We start from the raw sequence: 25,993 nt of genomic DNA, 5'->3' as shown, positions 1-25,993 counted from the left end.
GCTGTGGATAAGGCTGTCATCAGGGAGGGACAGAGTGGGAGGAGACCCGAGGCTCACACGGGCTCCAGCACTGGCTGTCTCAGGACCACCATTCACAGGTGAAGCATAAATGAGAGTGAGGGGACCGGTGACTGTGTGAGTAGAAGGAATGAGCAAGCCTGTGGAGGAGAGGAGCCCAAGAGAGAGAGATAGGTGAACAAGAGTGACTGAACTCAGAGGAGAGATAGATAGGCAGAAAAATGGGCAGATGGATGGGATACCTGGAAAAGGAGGACCAAGGGCAGGGCTTTAGGAGAATTAAAGTGAAAACCATGTGGGGTCAGAATGTGGTGGAGAACATGTCTGTGTCTAAGGCTTTCTCACACTGGCTGGGACTCTCCACCAGAACCCGGGAGGGAGAGAAGGGATGAATTAGGGTCCTTCCAGGTCCTTCCTTCACCAAGGACAGCAGATGAAAGAGAACAAGTGCTCCCAAACTACAAATGCAGACGGGACACAGGAGACCAGGGCCAGGAATACTCACTGGTGGTAGTTGGGGCCACGGCTCCATAGGTGTAACCTGTGGAGAGAAGGTGAGAGGAGCTGAGCAAGTGTTGGGGTGAACATAAAGAATTAAGGGAGAGAAAGGATGTAGGGACCTTTGTGGGAAAAGCAGAGGGGAAAGCAGAGGGGACGAGTGGAGGGGTGTTCAGGGGGAAGGCAATAAGATGGAAGGTGGCTGGACCCAGTGATCACACAGTGATGAGAAGACTGAACCCAGACCAGGAGGATAGAGAGATGGATCATAGCTCACTTTAGAGCAATGGAGGGAACACAGAACAGACAGCGTGGCTGTAGCACAGCCCCTCACCACTGAAGTAGAGGCTGTCCCAGTCCAGGGTGAAGGAGCCCAGGTAGGTGACGCGCTGAGTCTCATGGCTCAGCTCCCAGTAGAGTCACTCTCTGTCCAGCCTGGGACCTGCGGGGGTCAGAATGGAAGGTGCAGATGATGTCCACGCCAGTGGCTACCCCACCCTTCTCAAGCCTGGGGGAGGAAGATCATGGGGATGTGGAATACTGAGCAGGGGTCATTCTGGGTGTGTAAAGCGAGAGAGGGGAAGGGAGGAAGGTGATGGAGATGCTGAAGGGGCTGCTCTGATGCCTGCAGGGGCTCTCCTAGGTGTCTACCTTGTGAGACAACCCCCTGACAAGTAAGACCTGACTTCTTTTAGGATGTGGATGGGGGGGCCTGTGAGTGGCAAAGAGGGGTGAACACACAGACCTGGGTGAGGGGGCACCTGCAGGTCTGCACAGACAGCAGCGAGAACAGTCAGTGGCCTGTGCCATCTGACACATGCAGGCAAGAAAGCACCGTTATGTTCTCTTGGTTCTACACTCCATGGTCTTTTCTTTCTACTTCTTTCCTACTCCACAGCCATCACTCAGGCCTAGGGAACAATCATCTTATTCCTAATCTTATTCCCAATCTTATTCCCAGCACCTCCTATCTTGCCTATTAAGTCTTTATTCTTAACCATGAAGTCCATTTTAACCCACATGCTTAGACCAAACGCTAATCACATCATCCTTCTACTCGCATCTCTCCAGAGTGTTCCCATTGTTCTAAGAACAGAGTCCCAAGTCACCCCTGATCTGATCCTGCCTGTCCCCCCTCGCCAGTGTGGCTCACACCCCTCCCCGTGTGTTGACTCGGCTCAGCCATCCTTCTTCTCAGTTCATGGACACACCAGGCTCTCTGCTTCAGGGGTGTCCTCATGCGTGTCCCTCTGCCTGAAACGCTTTCTTGAACACACTCCCACACCCTCACTCCAGTCTAACCATCCTGCCAGCTAAATCCAGTCCCAACTCTAGCTCTCAAGCTAAATATCAGTCCTTCTCAAGAGGGCTTCTCTTCCCCCACATGTTGATTCCCCTTGTGCCAAACTCCCACATCACTCTCATCATTAACTTTTCAAAATCCAAATTCCCAAATACAATGTAAATTCCATGGAGGTGGGACAAGGTCTCTCTGGTTCTCCAGGTCCCCATGCATGTGTCCCAGGGCCTGGCTCATGAGATGAGGAACCATCCCGGTTTGTCTAGGACTGCCCTGGTTTGAACACTAAACGTCCTGTGTCCTGGAAAACCCCACTGTCCTGAATAAACGAGGATGGTTGTTCACCATTAATTATACACTCAGAGACTATCTATTGCATGACCAGCACACATTCCCCTCAAGAACATCACAGGAAAGCTAGAATGAAAAAGGCACACACACATACACACACAATTAGTAGAGGCCAACAACTAAATACAAAAGTACTTAACAAGATTCTCTGCAACGTGAATCACCAGACCGTTATTTCAGAAAAGTTTCAAGAAACAAAGTTAATTCCCTTTAGAAGGCAAGGTGGAGAGGACAGTCTTTTTGGAGACTAGCGCCCTTCCCTTCAATCTACAGTGTTGCTTAGTACTCCTCCAAATGATTTGAAATGTCATAAAGAAAAAAAATGCTCAAAATAAATCTGGCTACTGGCAAATTCAATTTTAAATTTGTTATTAATACAAAGAAGTTCAAATCATCTTTTTCCCTGAATGCTCCTTTATTTCAAATTTATGTGGAGGATTTATAGGACTTTAGAAATCAAATTGAATGGGTCTAAGGAATGTTGCTGAGTATCCCTGCTAATATTTCATGGGATGTCCTCTAATACTACATACACACGCAAAACATTTCTGTATTTATATTATATATAAATCCTGACTTTTGAATATTATGCAATGCAAGTAAATCTATATTTTCTACTATAATACACATTTGCAGTTATTTAGGTTTGTTTCATGTGTTTTTATTTGCATATAACTGTACTTACTGAAATATTTACCACATAGAACCACACACAGCTTACCATCTTTCCATCCATCAACTATCAATAATTTTTCTCAAGATACCTTCACTCTCAGTGACTCCAGGTGGTGACAACCGGAGCCCAGGAAAGCTCACTGGCAGGTCTTCTGCACAGCGGATGCTGCTGGAACCTGTTGGTACCAGGTCCACAGGGTACTCACCTGGTCACACAGAAATCCATGGATCAGCGAGGACAGGTGGACCCTGAGCCTGGTTTCACATCAAACTTGAGCTCCACGGATGCTTTTCGTGTCTGAGGGGGGATAAAAAGCACAAACAAGCTTTTGAGGCCTTTTATAGGGTGTTGGATGGAAAGGCCAACCCCATTCACTGTTCTATTTTTGTATTTACTGATTTAACTGTAACTGTTGGTTGTGGCTGGATTTTCCCGATTCCTATCCAGCCACCTGTTGCTCTCCGAGATGGGAGAAAGCAGCTTCGTGCTGTGTGCACTTGAGTCGCTCAACTCACTTGGCTGGACAGAGACTTTTTGGTGACTCTGGACCCTTTAAACAAGCTTGTCATTTAGGGACCCTGTAAGTGACTCGCTGACTTCTCAACAAGTTCCACACTTCATTCAGGGCTCGGGAGATTTTCAGGTCCTGGAGCAGGTTTCCCAACCTCGGCACAACTGACATTTGGGGCCGGATAATTCTCTGTGGGGCTGTGCTGGGCCCTGGAGGATGCTGAGCAGCATCCTTGCCTCCCCCCCAGATGCCAGGAGCGCCCCATTTGTAACGACCCAAACATCGCCTCCAGAAGCGGCTAAAGCCCCCTGGGGACAAAATCACACGGAGGACGGTGACGGGGACTCAGAGGAGGGGACGGCGGCGCCCCGAGCCAGGAGGAATAGCAGCCTCGGGGGCCCTGAGCGAACAGCCCGGGGGAAACGGGGCTGCGAGGGGACGGAGAGACGCCGACCCCTGCCGGGGCTGCCCACGGCCCAGGCCCCTCCCTGGACCGCGACTGGAGCCGGGACCGCCCGCCGCTCACTGAGCTCCGCCTCTGAGGGCGAAGGTCCAGGGGAATTCGGTCCGCAACGAGAAGACGGAACACACCGCTAAGAACGCCCGCTCCATCCACGGCGCCGCCCGCGCTTCCGGTTCCGGTCTCGGGTGGGCGTTCGGTGAGGACGAACGTTTGGGGGCTGCGGATTGAGGCGGCGGGCGGGGCGAGGCCGTGCACCCCAGCCTCGGGGGAGATGTCTAGTTTCTAGAGTGAGTGAGAAGCTGGAAAGCAGGCTGGGTCAGCATCAGGGACAGGGACAAAATCTAGGGGCAGGGCAGTGTGCGGGAACAAGTTCTAGGGGCGGGCTGTGGGCGGAGCCAAGGCTGTGAGTGACAGCAGGCCGGGGAGGCAGTTCTATGGGCGGGAACAAGGGTGCAGGCAGGGCAATGAGCAGGGACCAGGCTGTAGGCGGAGGCAGGCCCGAACGTTGTGGGCTGAGACCAGTTCCAGGGGCGGGAAGAGGTGGGATGTGGCTGGAATAATTCAGGCAGACTTTACAGGGGGAGGAAATCAGCTCCAAGGGCGTGGCTGGAGGGGAGGCTTTCCGTGGACCCCTAGACTGTACAGGTAGCTGGATGTTGAACAGCTGTTCTTCATTCCTTTCCCCACCTTTACATAGCCTCATAGAACGATGTGCCCATATTTAGAATTCTAAATTTTTTGTGCGTTTCCTGTTCTTAATTTCGTTAAAAAATTGGATCATATATTCACATTTCTCTACAACTTGCTGTTCCAAGCCAGTAGATAAGGATATAACGCTATTTTAATTTTAAAAATCTGGGGGGAGGGAGGCCTACGTCGTAGGTGCACGTATAAGAAAACTTCAAATATTCTCACTCTACCACTGTCTCCCGGTACTTTTGCACAGAGATAAACATCCTTTCCTCCTCTATCCTTCCAGACATACTGTGTATATGTGGGACTGTGTATATGTTCAAGCCCAAGAGGGGTGTCCCCAAGCAAAACCTGAAGCCCATGAATTGTCTCATGCATCAGAAGTTAATGAGAAGAGATTTAATTTTCTGGTGGAAGGAGAGGAACCAGTGATGAATCCATAGGAAGACAACAAAGAAACAAGAGAATTTTACCATTTAAACGGTCAAAGGAAAAAGTGAGAAAGAAAATGTATTCATACTAGCTGACGTAGCACATTTCTGGATAAGATTCGTATGCTATAAAATGGTAAACACTGATGTCATAAAACAGTAGACATTGAATTTTGATTTATCTTAATTCATTAAATAGTTATATTGGGCAAGGGGAATTATGTTTTTAACATATGTAAGAACTCTTTGTGCTGATTTTTTCAGAGAATAAATAAACTATAAATAGTCAAAATCTGAAAAATGAAAAAGCTGTATGAGTAGCTAATTTAGAAATATAGATTTTAAACCAGAAAATTAAAGAAGTTGTTTTTGGAACCAGAGTCAAGAGTGGGGAAAGTAGCTTTTCATTATAAGCCTTGGAGTATTATTTGAGAGATGTGCGTATACATACACACACACGCACACACACGGAAGCCTGAATTTGTATTCCAAAGGGATCATCTAACTCTACAAAGAATTTGTAAAAAGGATTCACTTTACAAGAGTAGAACGTATTTTGAAAACTACAGACTTCAAGCATTAAAAAAGCTGTCATCATCCCGGTGGAAAAATGAATGGGGCATCACTTTCCAACCCACATGTTGATAAGCCTTTTACATACATTACTCTTGAGTATTCTCACAGAAACCCATAAGGAAGATGGTATTATCTATCTCCATTTTGCAGATGAGGAAATTGGTGACAGCATATTGCTAAAATTTTCATATAAGTTCTCAATAGATATTGTTTTATGTTAAAATTGTTTATTGAATTTTCTTTTCATTAATAAAATGATATGTGTCACTCTTACAAATAAGCAAATGATGTGTAAAAGCAATTTAGCAAAACTACAGTTTTCTTTTGATATAATTAAATATAACAATCACTTTATCATTTTTCTGCTGTCTGCCTCACATCTACGAAGATGCTTCGTATCCCAAAGGCTTACTAGAAAAATCTACTAAAAATCAAGAATCAGGGAATACCCATATTATGCCAGGTTCCTGAATACATTCAAAAAAAGCCATTATAACAATTTTTTGTACAGAAATCTTAGATCATTCATGAAATGATAACGACACAAATCATGATTAGGCAAGGTATTTCTGTAGAATGACAAATATTTAAACTTTAGACATTTAGAAAGGTAATTCATTACAGTAACTAATGTGTATAAGAATTTTTTCAAACTCACTAAGTGCCAGGAAGTCATTTGACAAAATGCACTGCAATATTATTCACAATAACCAAGAGATAGAAACTGCCTAATTGTGCACCCGTGGGTGAAAGGATGAAGAAAATCTGGGGCATCTATACAATGGAATATTATTCAGCCTTAAAAAGGAAGGAAATCCTGTATTCAGAATTGCTTGCCTGGATAATTTCAGTAGCCATGTGCTTTCTTCCTTAGTCCCTTCTGATCCATTCACCAACCAGGAACCAAGGTGATCCTTTTACAATGTAAGCGCCACAACCTCTAATGGATGCCTAAAAGAGATTTTGGAGGTGGACTGCCTGGGTACCAGCTGTGTGACCTTGGTCAATTATATAACCTCTAATGTTCCTCATCCATACAATAGAGGTTAATAGTATTGTCTCCATTGCATTGTTGTGAGGATTAAATGAGTGAATACATGTCAGATGCCTAGAAAGTGCCTGGCACATGATAAGGCATCATGAAAAATTTAACTGTAATTATAATCAAATTAAATATTGTGATGGCCTATTAATTAAGTTGAACCATATGAAATTTCTAATATTCAACCATTTTGACCCATTATTATTGTTGAATAAATGATAAAAGTCTAGGCAGGTTTGTTAGAGTCAAAAAGGATTGGATAAATGAAAATATTATTAGAAAAAATGATCTGAAATAGATTGTTTTGCAATTTACAAAGCAGTTTCTCATACTTTGTTTCATTTAATCTCTATAGAATGCTTTTCAAAGTCTTATTACCACTGTCTCTGAAGGAGTAACCGACTTTCCCCAAATCACACCACATTAAATAACACAATTAGAGTGGAAACATCATTTCAAGTATAAATCCCATATGATATTTTTTTCCCCTTCATAATAACATTGGTCCTCTCAAGCAAGTGATGAAATAATGTTGATTCCTAGGAACTTAGTCTTAAAGAGACATACTCTCAGATGATAAACACTATGTATTTGAAACAAGGGTGTTGTGAGAAGAAACTTGGAACCCATGCTTTCTTGGTTTTCAAGTCCATGATTAGACTTCTGGTAAACAGTCAAAGAAGCGAAAGGGTGAATAATAGTCCAGAATGAAAAAGTTTGATGTATATGTAACTTTATTGATCACCTCAAGATTCTCTTTTTGTTTATGGTCTGTGTCACCCTACTAGAATATAAATGCTCTTAGGGTAGATCACTGCTATCGTGCAGCAAGTGGAAGGCACTGAGTAAATATTTATTAAAGGAATGAAAGTGGCCTTGAATACATCTGCTCTTTACTCACCAGAGAACAGCCCCATAGCAGGCAAATGGCATCATTAACAAAATTTTAAAAATCATATCCTTATTAGCTCGTAACCATGGATACAAGGCTCCCATTTATTTCATACTTTCTAATTACTTAAGCATTCTGGTGTATTAGGGAGTGTTTCGACAGCCTTGCTGTAACATAAAGCAAGACTTTTTGGCCCATTGATTGCTGTTTCCTGCAAGGCCCATCTCTACACTTACCTCTAAACAATTAACTATAGATTTGTTATCCCAATGAACAGTGGTTTGGTATGGAACCTGTTTTATCAGTGTCATGCGAAAGTATACATTTGATATGTCTTTAAGGGGTGATATGGATAATAATGTTGATGCAGAAGAAGACAACTAAAAATTCTCTCTGGTCTTTGTCAAGTGCATCTGGGTGAAGGGTATCTTGTTGTCACTGGATTTCAGAACTCAAGAAGACTCTTCCAACTCTTCATGTTACAGGTGAAGAAACTGAAGTCTAAAGAGGTTGAGAGATTTGACCAAGACTAATTCTTGGGACTAGAGAAAGATCCTCTGATTCTCAGCTGGCCACATTGTCATAAGATCTCCAGCTCCAAACAGCCAAGAAAAGCAAGTCTGTTGATTTCCAGGCAGAAATGATTCCCCTTCACGTTTTTACTTTTTCTCCCTTAGATGCCTGTTCTGCCCTGACAAGGAATTTATCTGATGTTTACGCTAAACTTAAGAAGAGGAAAATGCTCCTGGCAAGCACTTGTGATTCAGTGTGGCAATGGAGAGCACAGTCATGAAAAAATGAGAATCAAAAGAATAAGAGGTAAATAATATTAGAGAAGAAGAGAAAATCGATTATATTAGTGGGACATAACTTATAAAATTTAGAACTGGTAAATAAGTGCAGTAATGTGTAAGGAAGCTAGATTCCTATATGAAACATCAAAAATACTGTTACATGAGCAAGAATTAGTTTAAACATGTAAATAATTATTCCATTCCTAAGAGCAATGAATTATTTAAGATGAGTAGTTAAAATAATTGGAACTACACATTAGTTATATGAAGAAGATTATAAAGAGATACAAAGCGTGTAAAAGCTCTGATTAAATGGAGAGATATACTATACTTGTGATTGAAAACAGTGTTTCAAAGATATCAATTTTCCAAACATTATTCAGATTCCATGTGCTTCAAATCAACTTTTAAAATGTTGTAGTGTTTGTTTTATAGACTAAAAGATATCCATTTGTAAAATAAAATGCTGGACCATCAACTAACATTATTCACAAGTAAATCATTCCAAATGGATTATAGAGCTAAAATTAAAAGCAAAAATCCCCTGCGTATAACAGTGGTGGATGACAATATATAAGAATATACATAATCTTAAAATTAGTGAAGATATTCTTAATATATATATATGCTTAAAGATGTCTGGTTGAAAAGAGGAAGGAGAAAAAGTAAAATGGAACATGATATGGTCTCTGATTTTCTTTCAGAGACTTAATCTATAGAAAAATATTCCAGTCTACGATATTGGATAAAGAAATAGAAATCTGTGATAATTACACAAATAATGAGGGGACATATATAAATGGTAGCATAATGTATCAGTTAATTTCTGCTGTATAACAAACCAACCTAAAATTTGGTGACATCAAATAAGAATAGTTTATTTTTTCTCAAGATTCTGTGGGATAACTGGGCAGTTATTTTGATCTGGACCTATTGGTGGCTGAGCTGGGATTGGCTGGTCTAGGACAGCCTTACTCACATATCTGATTGTTGACTTGAAGTCACCTGGAGTGATGAAGATGTGCAGTCTATCTAGACTCATTCACATATTGATGGCCTCAGGCTTCCCAAGGGCAGCCAGAGAAGGACAAGTAGCAACAATGAGCAAGTGGTTTTCATGCCTTTGCTTATGTCATTTGTTAGTGTCCCATTGGCCAAAGCAAGTTACAAGGCCAAGTCTACCCAGAGTCAACGTGAGATGCTACAACCAAACAGACAGTGGGAGAAGACTAATGTGTGGCCATTTTCGCAATCTTTCACACATAATTTTAGAGGAGAATTAGTATGAATGTTTTTGTATTTGTTCATTTGAATGCCTGAGGAAAATTGTACAAAGCCAAAACAAACGTAAAGCAAAAAATTAAGTGGAGATGTAAGGTAAGTTTAGTTGGTACTTAAAGTGGATATCCAAAAATGTGGTAGTTTATTTTTCAAGTGTATGCAAGTTCTTGTGACCTATGAAAATAACTTACATTTCGATTATTTTCTCGCTGAATGTGTTTTATTCGTTAACACATTTGATGTGGTTCTCTCTGGCCTTAGGAAAATAACGTAGCACTTGGGAGCAAAGATGCAGCCTAATAGCCCCACACTGGAGGCCAAGATGGAGCAGACATCCACGGCCACCATGACCTTGCCCTTGGTGCTGTGGTAGACGGGGAGGAAGGTGACCCAGACACTGCAGAACACCAGCATGCTGAACGTCAGGATCTTGGCTTCATTAAAGGTGTCAGGCAGGTACCGGGCCAGGAAAGCCACAGTGAAGCTGCCCAAAGCCAAGGAGCCCAGGTATCCCAGGACACAGTAGAAAGCAGTGACCGAGCCCTTGTTGCACACGACGAAGATGTGGCAGTGCTCAGAGTATGCATCTCTGTCAATGAAGAGAGGAGAGGTTCCCAGCCAGATTCCACAGAGACTCAGCTGGATAAAGGAGCAGATGGGAATGATGAAGTTAGGTTCCTCTGACACCAAACACTGCCTCATCCTTCTCCCTGGTGCAGTGACCTTGAAGGCCACAGCCACACTCATAGTTTTGGCCAAGACAGTGGAAACAGCCACAGTAAATACAACTCCAAATTTGATTTGATGAAGACTGCAGGTGGCTGTCTTGGGACGACCAATGAAGAGTAAGGAGCGGAGGAAGCAGAGGGTGAGGGAGATGAACAGGATGTAGCTGAGAGTCCGATTATTGGCCTTGACTATGCGAGTGTCTTGGTGCTTCAGAAAGACCCCCAGGACCACAGCTGTGAGGACAGAAAAGCACAGAGCTGTGCAGGCCAGGGCCTTCCCCAAGGGGTCCTCATAAGCCAGAAAGGTCACAGCATTTTGAGGCAGCAATCTCATGCTCTGTTGGCATACTGATGATCTGGACACTTCACACACTGAGCCATGTCTGGGGAGAGACGCAAAGTGTCCTCAGCCAAGGTTCAGTCATTCTCTCTTATTCACATGCCCCCAAAGCAGGCATTGGGTAAGTTTAGTCAATTGTCTTCCTTTGTTGCTCCAGGCACCAAATAACAGAATGCTCTGCAGAGAACCATTCCAAGTTAATACTGCCCATCTTATTTATGGTTAAGTAAACAAAGCTATTATTCTTCTCAGTATTTATCTTGCATATTCATGAAAGCACTTTTTTCTCAGCAGAAAACCAAATGTCCTGCCTGTCTCTCTGAGCTATACCCCTGTAAGCTATGGCCTAGATTTACTTATTCAGTGAGCAAGCAGTTATTGGAAAACCTCCATGAGCCAGATAATATGCTACATTCTCGGGAAACAGAGATGACCAAGTCATAGAACTCACTCCTCGGGAGTTTCAAAATGAGACCATTTCTACCATCTAAAATGATCTCCAAAACATTTCATCTTGGTTTCACTTCCACCACTTCTGTTAAGATTTTAGTCACTTCTCTCCTATGTTACCATAAGATCTTTTTACTCTTGTTCCCTGCCATTGATCTGCATCACAAGTGATACTTCTACATGTAAGTGGGATCATGTTTAGCCTCCATTAAAAAATCCGACAAACTCTTAGGAAGACCAAAAAGACTGTATATCCTTGGTCTTGCCTACCTCTACTACCTCTGCTCTGATTTTTAAGATTCCCAAATCTTCATGTGGTTCTGAAACGGTTCCGTGCCCACTCATCCCTGCAGGTATCAATACACGCTTTTTCCTTCTACAGGGGCATTGCTCCTTCCTCTTTATGTCCCTTTAAATTCTCTCACTTTTCACGTTTAGAACTACAATCTGCCTGATAAGGTTTTCTGTGGATAGTGTGAGTTAGGGTTGGCGAGTCATTGTCTTCTCCATGAAGACAGCCAATTTACCCAACATGGTTTATTGAAAAGTCTTTCATTTTCCCACTCCTCCTCAGTGTTTCCTTGTAAATCAGACGTCTATACGTGAGTCCCTATACGAGCAGCTTGTATCTGAACTTACCACTTGGTTCCGTTGATTTTCTTGTTTATCCTCTTGATGAACCTCCTCTATTGTGATGCTCTAATACTTGATGTCAGGTAGAGTAAATCCTCCCACTCTATTCATTGTCTTCAAGATTTTCTTAGCTAAGTTTTTCCTTTATCATTTCCATAAGAATTTTATCAATTGTAATTTCATCAGAACGGGTCATTATGTTAGCTGCAATTTTGTGGAAGCTGTAGATTAATTTAGACATTTTTGATATCTGTAGAATTTTGAGTCTGTTCAGTCACGAATTTGATTTATCCCTTCATTTCTTTCAGTCTTCCTCCATTTTTCTAAATGCTGTTCTATAAATTTATGGACAGAAATCTTTTGAAAGTCTCATTAAAGTTATTTCTAGGTACTTCATACTTTAAGATGTTGTAAATGTCATTTTTTAAAATTTAAATTTTGAATGCTTATGATGGGTAGATGGAAGCAAAACTTTCTATATTAACCTTGTATTCAGCCACCAATAAACTCAGTTAATACCTTAATTTATATGGATTTTACATTTATATCACAATATCATCTGAAGATAACATCAATTTTACTTCTTTCTTTGAAGTAAATTATTCCTTTTATTTCTTTTCCTGCCAATATTGTATCAGGCAAGACCTCCAGCCTAATGACTTATAGAGGCAGTGATGTTGAACATTCTTCTCTTATCCTTGCTTTCAACAGTGCACCATAAACTTCCATTCTGTGAATACTGTGTATGGGAGTAAGAGAGTTTCCTTCTGTTTCTGATTTGGTAAGTGCTGTTTCTGTTGTTGTTGTTTGTTTCAAAATATGAATAGGTGTTTAATTTTACTAGTTTTTCTTACAGTTATTGAGATTATTATTTCTCTTTTTTCAGAGATTAGTGTACTGAATTACATTGCATGAACCTAATTTGGTCATGATATGTCCTTCTGATAAAATATGGCTAGATTTGGAACCTTGATTTGATTTGATTTTTTTTTTTAGTATAAATGAATTTAATCCAAGAAAGAGAGTGGCCTGTAATTTCCTTTCCTGCAATGATTTTGTTAGATTTTAGTACCAATGTTAATCTCGTCTCTCAAAGTGAGTCAAAAAGTTTTCAGTTTTTCCTATTCTCTGGAAGAGTTTGAGTAGATGTATATAATTTTTTTCTTGAATATTTGGGCAGATTAATCAACTTTGTACCAAATAAATAGCTTACAATAAAATTTTGTAGAAATGTTCTAAAGGATGGCCTCAATTTCTGTAATAGGTGTGGCAATATTCAGATTTTTCATTTTTTCTTGAGGCAGTTTGGTAACTTTTATTTGCCTAGAAATTTGTGAATTTCCTCTAAATTTTCATTGTATCAACATGATATTTATGTTTTCAAAATGTTAAAAATTTTCCATATGATCTGCACAGATTACTCCCTTTTCAGCCTTGGTATTATTTTGTTGCAATTTTTCTCTTTTTTTGAACACTAGTACTAGGATTTTATTGAGCATATTTGTCATTTATTAGAATCTAATTTAGTTTTATTTATCCTTTGATGTCTGTATTTTGTTTTGTTAACACTTCCTCTAACATTTATCATTTTGTGTTTTCTCTTTTCCTTGTGTTTACTTTTCTGCTCTTTTTCGAGTTTGTGATGAATGCTTAGAACTTAGAAATTCAACCTTTCTTTATTTAAATATACACAATAATATATAAATATATATAATCTAGGATTATACATTTCTCTTTAAGGATAGATTTAATTCCACCCCATAAGATTTGATGAATAGTATTTTTAATTAGAAATACATGCTAATTTCCATCACAGTTTACTCATTAATCATCGATAGTTTACAAGTGTATTTATTAATCTCCAAGCATGTAGGAATTGAAGTTAGTGGACGTAGTGTTCTTTAGATGTGCATATGGAACATATACCCAAACTTACCACATACCAAATGTGCACGTGGAAGCTTTATCCAAATTGACGATATGCCAGACTATATCATCAATCTCAGTACATTTCAAAAAAATCGAAATTATACAAAAGATGTTGTGAAATTAAGCCTCATATCAATCACAAAAATAAAATTAGATAAAGCCACCATTGGGGGGATTCCAGCATTGCACCGTTTAATATCATAAATCTGAGTAATTCCAAGATGTTAATTATTGTATGAAAAATCTTCAGTATTGGTTTTCTGTCTCTCTTCTACTTCATGACCCAACTGCCAAACCCACATTGTCTGTGTTCTAGTCATGTTGAACCTTTTCTCAGCTCCCTAGAATATTAAATGCAGGGCTAATTTGCCAATTTCTGCCATTTCTAAGAATTCCACCAAGAATTTAATCCGCCTTCATTAGTCTGATATAATACTAATGCTACTGCCTCTATGAAGAAGTCCATGACACTTCCCTCCCCACAAACATATATACTATCACTTATTTCATCCCATGGGTCTCTGCGTACCTATATTGCAGCCCTATGTCACCACCTTGAATTCACATCACTGCATGTTGTCTCCCCTACTCACCTGTGACCTCGAGGAGATCAGAAACCAAGCTGTACCATAAGCTCATTGTACACCATGGAAATACTTACTTCTTAAATCAAACACAACCTTTCTGAGCTCCTGCTCTGTGCCAAGAACAGCATCAGACACTGGAAAAATAAGGATTTGTTCAATGTGATCTAAATGTAGCTTTAAAGAAGATGAAAAGTAAGGACTTACAATACCATGTGTTAGATTCCATGAGAGAGATTTAAGTTAGCTGCTGTGGAGTGGTCGTAAAGTGTTTCCTTGAGATCATAATGCCTGCAATGATGCTAAAATGAGACAAGCAAACTAGTTGAAGGTAGAGAGAGAGAGTATCATTTTGGGAGGAAATATTATTGGCTATAAAAGTTAAATTACTAAATGGAGGAAGGCAACATTTTGACCCTGCAGTTCTCATCAGAGCTTTTCCGTTTCTTTGGGAGAAGGGTGCATACAAAAGAGATGTGGAGAGCCAGCCCTGATAGCCTAGTGGTGAAAGTTCAGTGCTCACCACTTCGGTGGCCCATGTTGGTTTCCTGGTCATGGAACCACACCATCTCTCTGTGAATTGCCATGCTGTGGTGGTGGCTCACATAGAAGAAATAGAATGATTTACAACTAGGATATACAACTATGTACTACAGTTTTGAGGACAAGAATAAAAGAGCAAGATTGGCAAAAGATGTTAGTTAGCTCAGGACAAATATTTCCCTTCAAAAAAAAAAATAGAAGTGGAGAATGTCGCTGCAAGGCATATACTCACCTATCTCATTGGAAATCACATTCTCTGGGCTGGGAATGCAAGCAAAACAACAGGCAACATTGTTCTCTTGAGGGCTCTTCCTGAATCCCGGACTGCAACTCTCACTGTATGCAGAGTGTGGAGTTTGGAGAAAATCAGATACCACTTGGTAACAGCTGTGACTTTTACCTAATTTTCAAGTAACTAGAGTGTTTTAGAGTATTGGGCCTTAACAAACTTAATCTTGAAATACCTAAATCCAATTCATTGCTTGAACGCCATGCTTATTGTATGATATAAAACACTGGTACACCTCAGAAATATTGTGGGTTTGTTTCCAGAGCACAGCAATAAATCAAATATTGCAATAAAGTGATTCACCTCAATTTTTTGATTTCCTAGTGCATAAAGAAGTTATGTTTACACTATACTGTAGTGTACTAAGTGTGCAATAACATTATCTCTAGAAAACATGTACAAAACAATTAAAAAAAAAATTATTCCTGAAAACTACTAACCACTTTCTGAACCTTCAGTAAATTGCAATCTTTTGCTTATGAAGGTCTAGCTTCCATCTTGGATTGTTGGTAAATGAAAAAATTACTTCAGTTTGAAGTGAATTGTTAAATTCCCATATGTGGCCCTTTATGAAGCTATGAGGGGACACAAAACTCCAACAAGATTTTGGTTATTCATGTGTGGTGTAAGTAATTGTGATTAGGTTCAACCCACCTCAGTAATTCCCGTGTCCCATTCAATCACCTCCTCAGATAAAGACAATTCTTGACCACGTGGAGCATGTTGAGAATATTCTCCTACTTTCACCTTAAGTCCAAGACCTTCTGGAAAATTTCAAAAGTTGAGAATGGTTTACTCTGAATCTGATTTTCCTTCATCAGCCAAATTCACTGAGTCACCAGCAGGATTGTTAAATTCTATGTTCCTCAGAAAGGGGTGCAGCTAAAAGAGACACATCATCCTGTGGTGAAGTGGGCCCGGGTGTTAAAGAGAAAAACCCTGAATTGGGGACAGCCTTTCATTGTCTGTAATCCTTGCTTCATAATGTACATTTATTACAAGTATCCAATGAAGTAAAGCAAATGAAATCATATGGAGAACTACAATATCATAATGTTTCTAAAATATCAGTTAGTTTCAAGAGAAAATGTCTAAAGACAAGAATATCAAGATGATAAGTGGTGATAGGATTCAGACAAATCTCGAGTACAAAGTCCAATCTAGCCACCCTCATGCACTCTCTGATATTTCCCAGACCATCAATCTGCAAAATGATGTTAGAAATACCTAAAGTTGTTGCAGAATTAAATGAGATCATTTATGTAAAGTATTCACTATGATGTTCAGCACCAGATAGGCACATAAAGGACAAGTTCTTTTCTTCTTGTCATTGAGGAGCTTCATGGGAGAAGACAGGATATTCCCTATTGAAACGTTAGGCAGGCAGGATATTGGGATCCTTTGTAACACAAAGCATTGATATTGACTCATAGCTCACTTCCTCGTTATCACTAGAACCTTCTTGTAGATGACTTACTACCCAGGACTAGATATACCTCCTAGAGAGTGAAACAAGTATAGAAACTCTTGTGCTTTTCTTGGAGAAAGAATCCTAACTGCTTGGTTTGAGCACCTGTGGAACCATAAGAAAGTCACTTTTAAGAGTGTACATTCTGTTAAGTCGAAGAGAGTTTACCTGCCAGGGACAAAACAACAGACCTTCCCCACTTCGCATTGGCTGCATTTCTGCATGTTGAAGAAGCATCTTGTGAAGGTTCCAGGCCACAACATACACAGCATTTTACATACTGTAACTCCATTCAGTCATGCTTGTGTCAAAAATCTGCCAAGGCAGCCATCCTAAGGAGGCATTAGGTGGACAATTCTCCAGTGTTTTACAGTAAGACTCAGAAATCGTGCAAGGAATAAAGGGAAACCACAACATAGTGAGGTAAATGTCTTCTGGATATTTGGAAGGGTTAACTGTCTGGATAAAATTTTCAAAGCCAGGGACCTCACTACGGTGGTGTGAAAAAATGATAGTCCCATACAATGAGTCAAGGATGAAATCTCTCTCACTGTGGATAAAATCCCACTGTGATGTCGTGACCCAGACTTTCCATATCACTAAATACTCCCAAGTAGAAAAGCTCAAGCTTATGAGAGAGTTGGCATCACCATAAATGATAATCACATTCCCTTCTGTTTCCTATACTTGCAAATCCTATGGCCATGTCCTTGAGCAATATGACATTTCAGTCACAGAAATCATTTCCACAAAGGCTGCACAGATTCCATTCCGGTCCATCTCTCCTCTCAAGTCTGACAGAAACTCAACACCTTTCTTGTCTTCCGAGATGACCAGCCCCACCCAGATCCAACTGAAATGAAGCAGCAAAGAGTCCATGCCAGTGGCTAGAGCTGTGTCCCTGGGGGCCATCTAATAGAGAGATGGAAACTGCTCATCATCATTCAGGGTAAGATCAAAAGGACCATAGGTAAGCTAAAAGGAAAAGACAATTGGAAGCAATATGAGGAAGGGGATTGGCAAAAATCACACTCTCAGTCCTGAAGGCTGTTCAGCAACACCTGGAGTGGTAGAAGGGGACAATTACTCATTTCATTTTCTAATCATTTTGCACTCCCTGAAAGCTTTCTATAAAATAAGATCAGTCAGAGTTCCAGGAAACTGCTTTGTCTCCTTCCCCTTCAACCTTCTCTCTACTCCAAATAAAGGAAATGTCATACTCCATCGAGGTCCTGTAGACGGACACTTTGAGATCATATCCTTTGAGAGATGCACAAACCCAGTCTCCTCCTCTCTTCCTTTTTAAGCCCCTGAGAATGGCACCAAAGGAGATGTTGTTTCATCTCTCCCCATCCCACCCAGTCTTACCTGTGGAAATTTGTACAGTTCCAGCAGTGTTCCAATCTGGGCAGAAATTGCCCAAGTGGTTCCTGTAAGGACCGCTAGAGACTTATACTCTCTCCTGCAGTCGTAATTAGGGATGTCCTTGCCCAACCCTGAGAATCAAATCAGGGAACTCTCCAATGTCCTCCTTTCACTGGGCAGGGCATTATAGAGATCAAATCCCAGAGACATGTTGGGCAAGATATGAGGGTTCCTGTTGATTTCCTCAATGGCAAAAACCAAGGACAGAACATACTGGTAGTTCTTGTACTGAAATCTGCATGGAGGGATAAGGATCCTTAGGGAAAATACTCAAAATGATTTCCCTCAAATGCAATACAATGACTTTATTAAGATAAATTTCCTATTGACTCGAATGTCTGTGGCAACAGGTGGCACTCCTGAAGGCTTAGAATTTATAACTAAAGAAAATAACATGACTCCAGCTGTGGAACGTCCTTACTGAATTCCACACTCATGAAAGAAACTGGTTAAATACACAGAAGAAAGTACAATGAATGGAAAAACAGATCACATTCAGAGTAGACTTGTAAATGGCTCTTTGGTTCAGGATCCAAAATGCTTGTTTATATGAGCACACCATTAAATGCTTCCTAGAAGAGCAACAATATTAGCATGAGATTGGAGAAAGCCCTGGGGAGGAAGAATAATTGCAACTGAAAGATACATGACAAGCATAGACGCATGACATGTGCACGATGAGAATGGTGTAACAGAAGGCTGTCAATCAAATTACCTAACCTCTGTCCCTTCAAACCTGTGCGTCTGCCACCATCAAAACCAGGAAATTAAGGTGAACTTCAGAGATCCAATGAAGGAGGAATCATCAACAGGCAGGAACAATTGAAAGAATCAAGAAGGACTGAAAGGACTAGCAACACTTAAGAATCTAAGAGGGAGAGCGTTGTAAAGTTTAAAAAGCTTCTCATCCATTTCTTATTTTAAAAACATAAAATTAAAATTAATCATTAACATCTTTAACGGTACCTATTCCTGATAGCCCATATTGTCTTCATCTTTTCTACAGAATTTCTAAACACAAGTAACACCTAAGCCAAAGAAATTTCTCTGCATTTCTATTTCCTGGGATTTGTAATAGCATCAAGAATAAAATAGAGCAGTCACTTGTACTTATTTCAATTGTTCTATTATTTGAGGATTGATTAGTACCCTAGTTCATGCTCACTGTTTGTTAATGCTCCCCGTGTCCCTGTGAAGAATAGGTGTTCTTCACTTGTTGGGTATAGGGTTCGATGTGTATCCATTAAATCCAACTTGCTAATTTGTTTTTCCAAACACTCTATTATTAGATATATGTTATTCTTTGTCTCCGAGGAAAGTTTAAATTCTTCACTATGATGTTATATTATGTCTACTTCTCATCTTTCTCTGTCTCCTTCTCCTGTACTTCCTCCTCCTCCTCCGACTTTTTCTTCTTATCTTCTCTTTCTTCTCCTCTTCCTTCTCCTCCTTCTTTTCCTAGTTGAGGCTATATTATCTTCACATGACATCGTGTGTAGTATAACGACTATATCTTCATGCTAAGTTGAACTTATATACCATTGGGGATTAACCACTTAATTCCTAATGATGTTTTTTTCCTCATCTGTTTTATCTCATATTATTATAGCTTCCCTGGGTTGATTTTTGATTGATATTTTCCTAGCATATCTTTATGTCTTCTATTCTGTTTTGAATTTCTAGTTTTCCATGTATTTTAGTTTTCACAAGTCTTGTAAACAAGATACAGCTAAATTTATCATTGTCGCATCCAATTTAACAATCTGTATTTAACTCGAGAATTTATTCCATTTACATTTGTTGTGATTATTTATGTCCTTCTTTTGCTCCCACTATCTATATGTTTTCCTTCTATTTTTTCCACAAGTTTTATGTTATTTCCCTTTAAAATTTATTGATTTATACTTGTTTTCCATATTCTATTGTATCTCCTCTATTTGTGTGAGAGTTATATTCTCAACTTCTATTTTACCACCAGCCCACATTGCCTGAAGTGGATATAGTTTCTCATCTCCTGAGAAATTTATAGACCCTTTAACTTTCAGTTTTACCCTCATGACTCACTTGTTTTTGTTGTACAGTACTTTATTTCTCCTTTTACTTTAATCTCTCTCATCATCTCCATATCTAAATTATCTTTCATGTTTTTTAGTTCCTTGTCTTTCTATGCTGCATTCTATTTCCTTCAGAATTCAAATTTGGTTTTCTATTCTTTCTTCTGTTTTAGAACCCATCTATGAAGTTTTAAGACTCAACAGTTATGTATTTTTAATCTCTTAAAGTTCTATAAGGTCCTCTGCCAAATATGTCATATCATTTCCAAAGTCTCCTCTTTGATTTTGTTGTTCCATTTTTTGTTGTTCCATTTTTTATATACAGTTATTTTATATCTTGAAGTTGGTAAGTCTAATAGTGAATGTTTTAGTGTTTAAATCTATGGTTTTATTTTTAATTTTCTTATGTCTTATGACTCTTATCGACAATGGCATGTATTCCTTATTTGTTTGGAGAACTTTGATTATGAGCTCATATTTGTCTGATTTTAATGTGTACAGAGTGTAAGGCTTTAGTTTAGATTCTTTCTTCCAGAGATGAATGCCACTGGTTTCTGCTCACAGTCATGTGAGATGACACCAAGCTAAATGCCTTTTTTTGTGACTCACAACTAATCTGTGAGTCCCAGATTCATTCCCTCAAGTCACTGGTGACTCAAAGACAAATCCTTTCATTAGAGGATCATACTGGCCTTTGACCACTGTGAGAATCCAAATTTGTCTAGTACTTACAATTTCCTTCTTCTGTCCTTTGAGACTTGGCTTACACCATGTGAACTCAAGAATGCAATAACATTATATTTTATGGAAGATAGTGTTATGAGGAGGGAAACCCCTTTGTGGTATCTAGTCCTCTATACTCCTAGTATTTCATTTTTTTGGATACTTCTTTGCATTTCTTTCTTTTAATAAAAATTCTTTCTTTAACTTGAAAAGAAAATAAATTTTAAAATCAAACATGTGAGCTTGCGAGTATAGAAATAATTTACACACTATTCAACAAAATAAGTTTGAGATATAGAAAATTTTACAGTAATGTATGTATGGATTAGGTACATTTAACTGAAACTAAGAACCTCTATTTAGAACATATTTAATCAAATTTTAGGAGAAGAATCATTGAGATGCACACTCCAGGAACATTCTGTTTCTGTGAGGTGCACACATAGTACACATATATCTGATCGTCATGTGACAAGCCATGATATGGCGGACTTTAGTTCAACTTACTTCAGTTGTGATATGATCAGTTAAACTCGAAGAAGGGAGAGTGTCCAGAATGTCCAGAAGCCCCAGGTGTTTCCAATGTTAGAGCATTAAATACTGAGAACAAGGAAGAATGGTGCAGGTGTTGTATAAGTAAATTGCAGGTGTTGTATAAGTAAATTGCAATGTCTAAAGAGCAGAGAACATCATCCACATTAAACTTATTGCAGATTGTGTCACATTTCTGAAAATAAAGCACTCCTTTCAGAAGAAAAATGAAGAATGTTTTTGTGTCAGTTGGGGCCTCCAAATGCTGAGGTGGAGTTAGGAGTACAAGAAGATTATTGTGGCATAACACCTGTGAAAAATCAAAGGATTGGGTAGGGACAGCCTGCACACTCAGATACAGATTTTACTGCCTCTGAAATGAAAAAAATAAGGAATGTTAGGCAGAGGAGCTTTGAATCACAATGTGGAGATGCTAGTCTGCACCCGAGACCTCCTGAATCAGAATTTTTGGGATGTGGTCCAGCAAACCTTCTGTGTTTTAACAAGCCTTCCAGATAATTCAGATCCATAAACAAGTTTGAGGTTGACGGGTTTCAAAAAAAAGCACCATACCAAAGAAGTGAACACTGAAAAATTAAAACAATTGTCTCAGTACTTTGTGTTAATGCGATTTTTAAAAAATGCAAACCACAAACTACTTTAAAGAATGTGCATAAAATTTAAAACCATCTTGAACCAAGAGCTGAATCTATACTGGATTAGGAGAAAAGAGAGACTGGATTTGGAGAAAAAGAAAAGAAGTAAAATACTAATTAATTTTTCATCTAACATTGAGGAGGCAGTGAGGCAAGACTTCAGATTCTGGGTTCTTCTTATTTCTCAAATTAAAAATATTGTAAAATAGGGGCCACCCTGGTGGCGTAGTGGTTAAGTTTGCACACTCTGCTTTGGTGGTCTAAGGTTCATGGCTTCGGATCCCAGGTGCAGACCTCTGCACCGCTCATCAAGCCATGCTGTGGTGGTGTCCCATATAAAGTAGAGGAAGATGGTCATGGATGTTAGCCCAGGGCCAATTTTCCTCAACAGAAAAAAAAATTCTAAAATAGAATGTGAAAAATATGTATATATCCAACATCGTGGAGAAAAGTTTACTAAGGAAAATTACTTTAAATGGAATAAAAAAAGGAAAAAAGAAAAAAAGCAAAGTACAAAATTTAAAAATAGAACCACAGAGATAATGCTATATAGCAGTTATACTATACTGAAGTTACTTAAATCACATTTTCAATATTGAATGTTACTCTACATTCCACAAAGACATAGGAAACTAACACTGAACATAGATGCTGAAAGAAAAGTGATTGTCAGTGATATTCCATACACGTGGTCACAAAAGTAAAGCCACAACTAATAGGAAAATTTTATATATGAATGTGTATAATTGTACACATATCTGAAGGCAAAATATTTAGGGACTAAAAGGTGGTTAGCAGGCAAAATGTATATGTTCAATTATAGTATCATATATTTAAAAAAGGATTTTAAAAATATGAAGTAAAGTGAACCTAACTACAACCAAAGTAAGAGTATTCAATTAACTTCTCAGTATTTGTCCAAAAAAAGTCAATATAGGAATCATATATATTGTTAATCTTGATTTATCATTAAATATGTTTGGAGCATACACACACACGTGCCTGCATATAAATATCAAACTTCCTACTCCAAAGCAAAGAAAGCATATTATTATAAATTTAGGTCCTATCCTTGTCCAGCAAGCAATTTCTACATAGCAATCAATTCCTGAAGCCGCCAGAAGTGAGATAGATGGCCAACCACAGAAATTCTGACTCAGTAGCTCATCAGAGGAACGGGCAGATTTGAAATCCAGTTCCTTAACCAACTTGAACGCAAAAATGTTCATTAACTGCCAACATATCTTAAACAAATCAGACAATTTTTAACCCAGTAAAGACTCTCATGAATAACTGTTTGGTCAAGCAGGAAATCAAGCCAATGATTAGAAAGGAGTGGTGAGGGTTTGTAATTGGTATTTGAGTGGTGAACACGATGTAATCTATGCAGAAATAGAAGCATAATGATATACACCAAAAATTTATACAATGTTGTTAACCAATGTTACTGCAATAAACAAAAATTAAAAATAAATAAATAAATAAATGAAGGATTAGCAAGGAGCCCTGGAGAGTGAGGAGAGAGAAAGGAAGAAGATAAGAAAAAGGTCTGCTCTGTGAGAAAATATCTGAGCAAGGGAGGGGGGGAAGGAGGGGGAGGAAAGGGGGAGAGAGAATCCCCCTCCGCCCTTTCCCTGCAGGTTCTTAGGGCTGGCCAAATCCTTAACAAGACAGGTTGGCTGGAGAAAATCAGACACATCTGAAGAACATGTGCCCATGGGAGTAACCCGGGAAACTGAGTCAATCCACACAATAGCAGAGATTGTCGTCTTGCATCCTCTCCTGAGCTAATGACAAAGGTGCATATCATGGGTGGGCCTGAGGGATGGGAGAGAGGATGAAGATGATTATTATGCAGAGACACAGATAAAGGTTTGTCCAACCCGTTTCCCCTGCAATGGGGTCAGGTCCAGAAGGGAAGGCATGGAGGTGACCAGGAACCGACATCTCTGTGGTGGGGCTGGCCCGAGGACGGGCGTGGGGCTGATGGCTGGAAGTAGGATGGCTTGTGAGTTGGCACCAGCCAGCGGTGGAGCCAGAGACTCAGAGGTCAGGGATCTCTCTCTCTCTCCCTCTCTCTCTCTCTCTTTCCCACCCTCGGGGACCTGAGGAGAGTTAGGAGGCGCCACCTGCCCACCTCGTCTACCTCTCCCATGGGCCCTTCTTTCTCTGGTCGCTCCGGGAGCCCTGTGGGCTTGGGTTCAACCCCCCACACCCCCGCACAATCCAAGTGCACATGCGCGACCGCTGGGGCCTAGGGCTGTCCTCCAGGGTCCTCAGTGAAGGCCCCGCCCTCCTCCAGGCTCTGACCAGCTGGCGCCACCCTGCTGCAGCTGTTCCATTGCCGCCCTTCTTGACTTGGTTTCAGCTGTTGTCTCCCTCCCCTCCCCCACTCCCACTCAGCTTGAAGGCCGCTTCTCTGCCTTGGAAGCATTGCTCTGGCCCTGATGGCCATAGGCGTACTGGGCTTCAAGCTCAAGGCTCTGCCTGGGACAACTGCTACGTGCAGGGGCTCATTTCTTCCTGGAAAGACAAAGCCATGGCCTCACCCCACGCCTGCACTTTGTGACTGCTGCCAGCCCAGGTGTAGGAAAGGCTCTGTGGAGTCAGAAGTGCCGAGACAGGCAGATGGCACCGCAGAGCTTGGGGGCCAGGACCTAATTGGGCAAGCCTTTCCGGCCACAGGTCCCAGCTTCCTCCCTGGAGTCAGGAAGGCCTGGTCTTCCTAGTGCCCAGGCCACGGCTCTGGGGAGAAATCCACCATTGAGGACACACAGGAGGCAACCTCTGCCTGAGGTTGCAGGTGTCTCGCCAGGGCCCCTGCAAGCCTGGCTCGGTTTGCCTGCTTTCTCCAAAGGAGGCTGGTCAACCAGCCGAACCTGGCACCTGGGCCAGGCCCCTTCCCAGGGGACGAGTTCTGGAGGATATAGACCTGGGGACGGCTGCCAAGTCTCCTGGGGCGTGTGCTGGGCCCCCGTCAAAGAAGGAAGCAGCCTGGCAAGTGGTGTGCCAGACCTGAGATCTGGAGGCCTCCCACAACCCGGTCCCTGTCCTGCCCAGGCCTCCCCAAGGAGGACAATGGTCGTGGCAGTAGCTAGCGGGGTGGGGTTGGTGCCGAGTCTGCCTTTGGATGCCCTGGGAGAGGGCGCCGTGAGATGGGCTGCCTCTGGCCAGTTCTGAGGGACCAACCCAGCTTGGGGCTGTCAGGGGCAGAGAGAGAATCGCTCTCCGCCCTTTCCTTTCAGTTTCTTATGGCTGGCCAAATCCTTCCCAAGACAGCTTGTCTGGAGAAAATCAGACCCAGCTGAAGAACATGTGTCCATGGGGGAAACCCGGGAAACTGAGTCTCCCCACACAATAGCACAGACTCTCATCTTGCATCCTCTCCCGAGCTAATGACTAAGGTGGATGTCGTGGGTGGGCCTGTGGAATGGGAGAGGGGAGGAAGTCTATAGTCATGCAGAGGGACATGTAAACGCTTCTCTGAACCTTTCCCCAGCACTGGGGTCAGGTCCGGAAGGGATGGAACAGAGGTGACCAGGAACCAGCATCTCTGTGATGTGGCTGGCCCTGGGGCGAGTGTGGGGGTTGTGGGTGGAAGTGGGATGGCGTGTGAGTTGGCACCAGCCAGTGGTGGAGGCAGCGACTCAGAGGTCAGGGATCTCTCTCTCTCTCTCTCCTTCTCTCTTTCTCTGTCTTTCTCTATCTCTGTCTCTGTCTCTCTCTCTCTCTCTATCCCTCTCCCTCGGGGACCTGAGTCATGGACCGCCTCTGACATCCTGCTCTGGTCCTCCCAGACCACCCCCCTACCAGCCTGGTGACGTCTCCCTGCCCCTCTGAACAGGGCCTGCTCCAGGCCGCTGCCCCACAGATATTTCTCACCGTGGTCCTCGTGGGTGCCGTCCAGAGTGGTCTGTATTTTCTCCATAGAGCCAGGGAGAGGGCCCTGGACAGGCTGTGGGGACCCCAAGTCCTCTGTTAGAAAGTGACTTGGCCAAGCCCTCAAGGGACCCAAGTGTGCCCCATCTTCTGCCTGAGAGATGGGGCACTGTTCTCCTTGTCACCTCCTGGAAGAGGCAGTTTCTCCTCTCCTGGTTCTGTCCTCTTCTCTCTC

Source organism: Diceros bicornis, unplaced genomic scaffold, assembly GCF_020826845.1.
Source record: "Diceros bicornis minor isolate mBicDic1 unplaced genomic scaffold, mDicBic1.mat.cur scaffold_96_ctg1, whole genome shotgun sequence".
Classification (NCBI taxonomy): domain Eukaryota; kingdom Metazoa; phylum Chordata; class Mammalia; order Perissodactyla; family Rhinocerotidae; genus Diceros; species Diceros bicornis.
The sequence above is the reverse complement of the archived record's forward strand: the minus strand, read 5'-3'. Positions refer to the sequence as shown.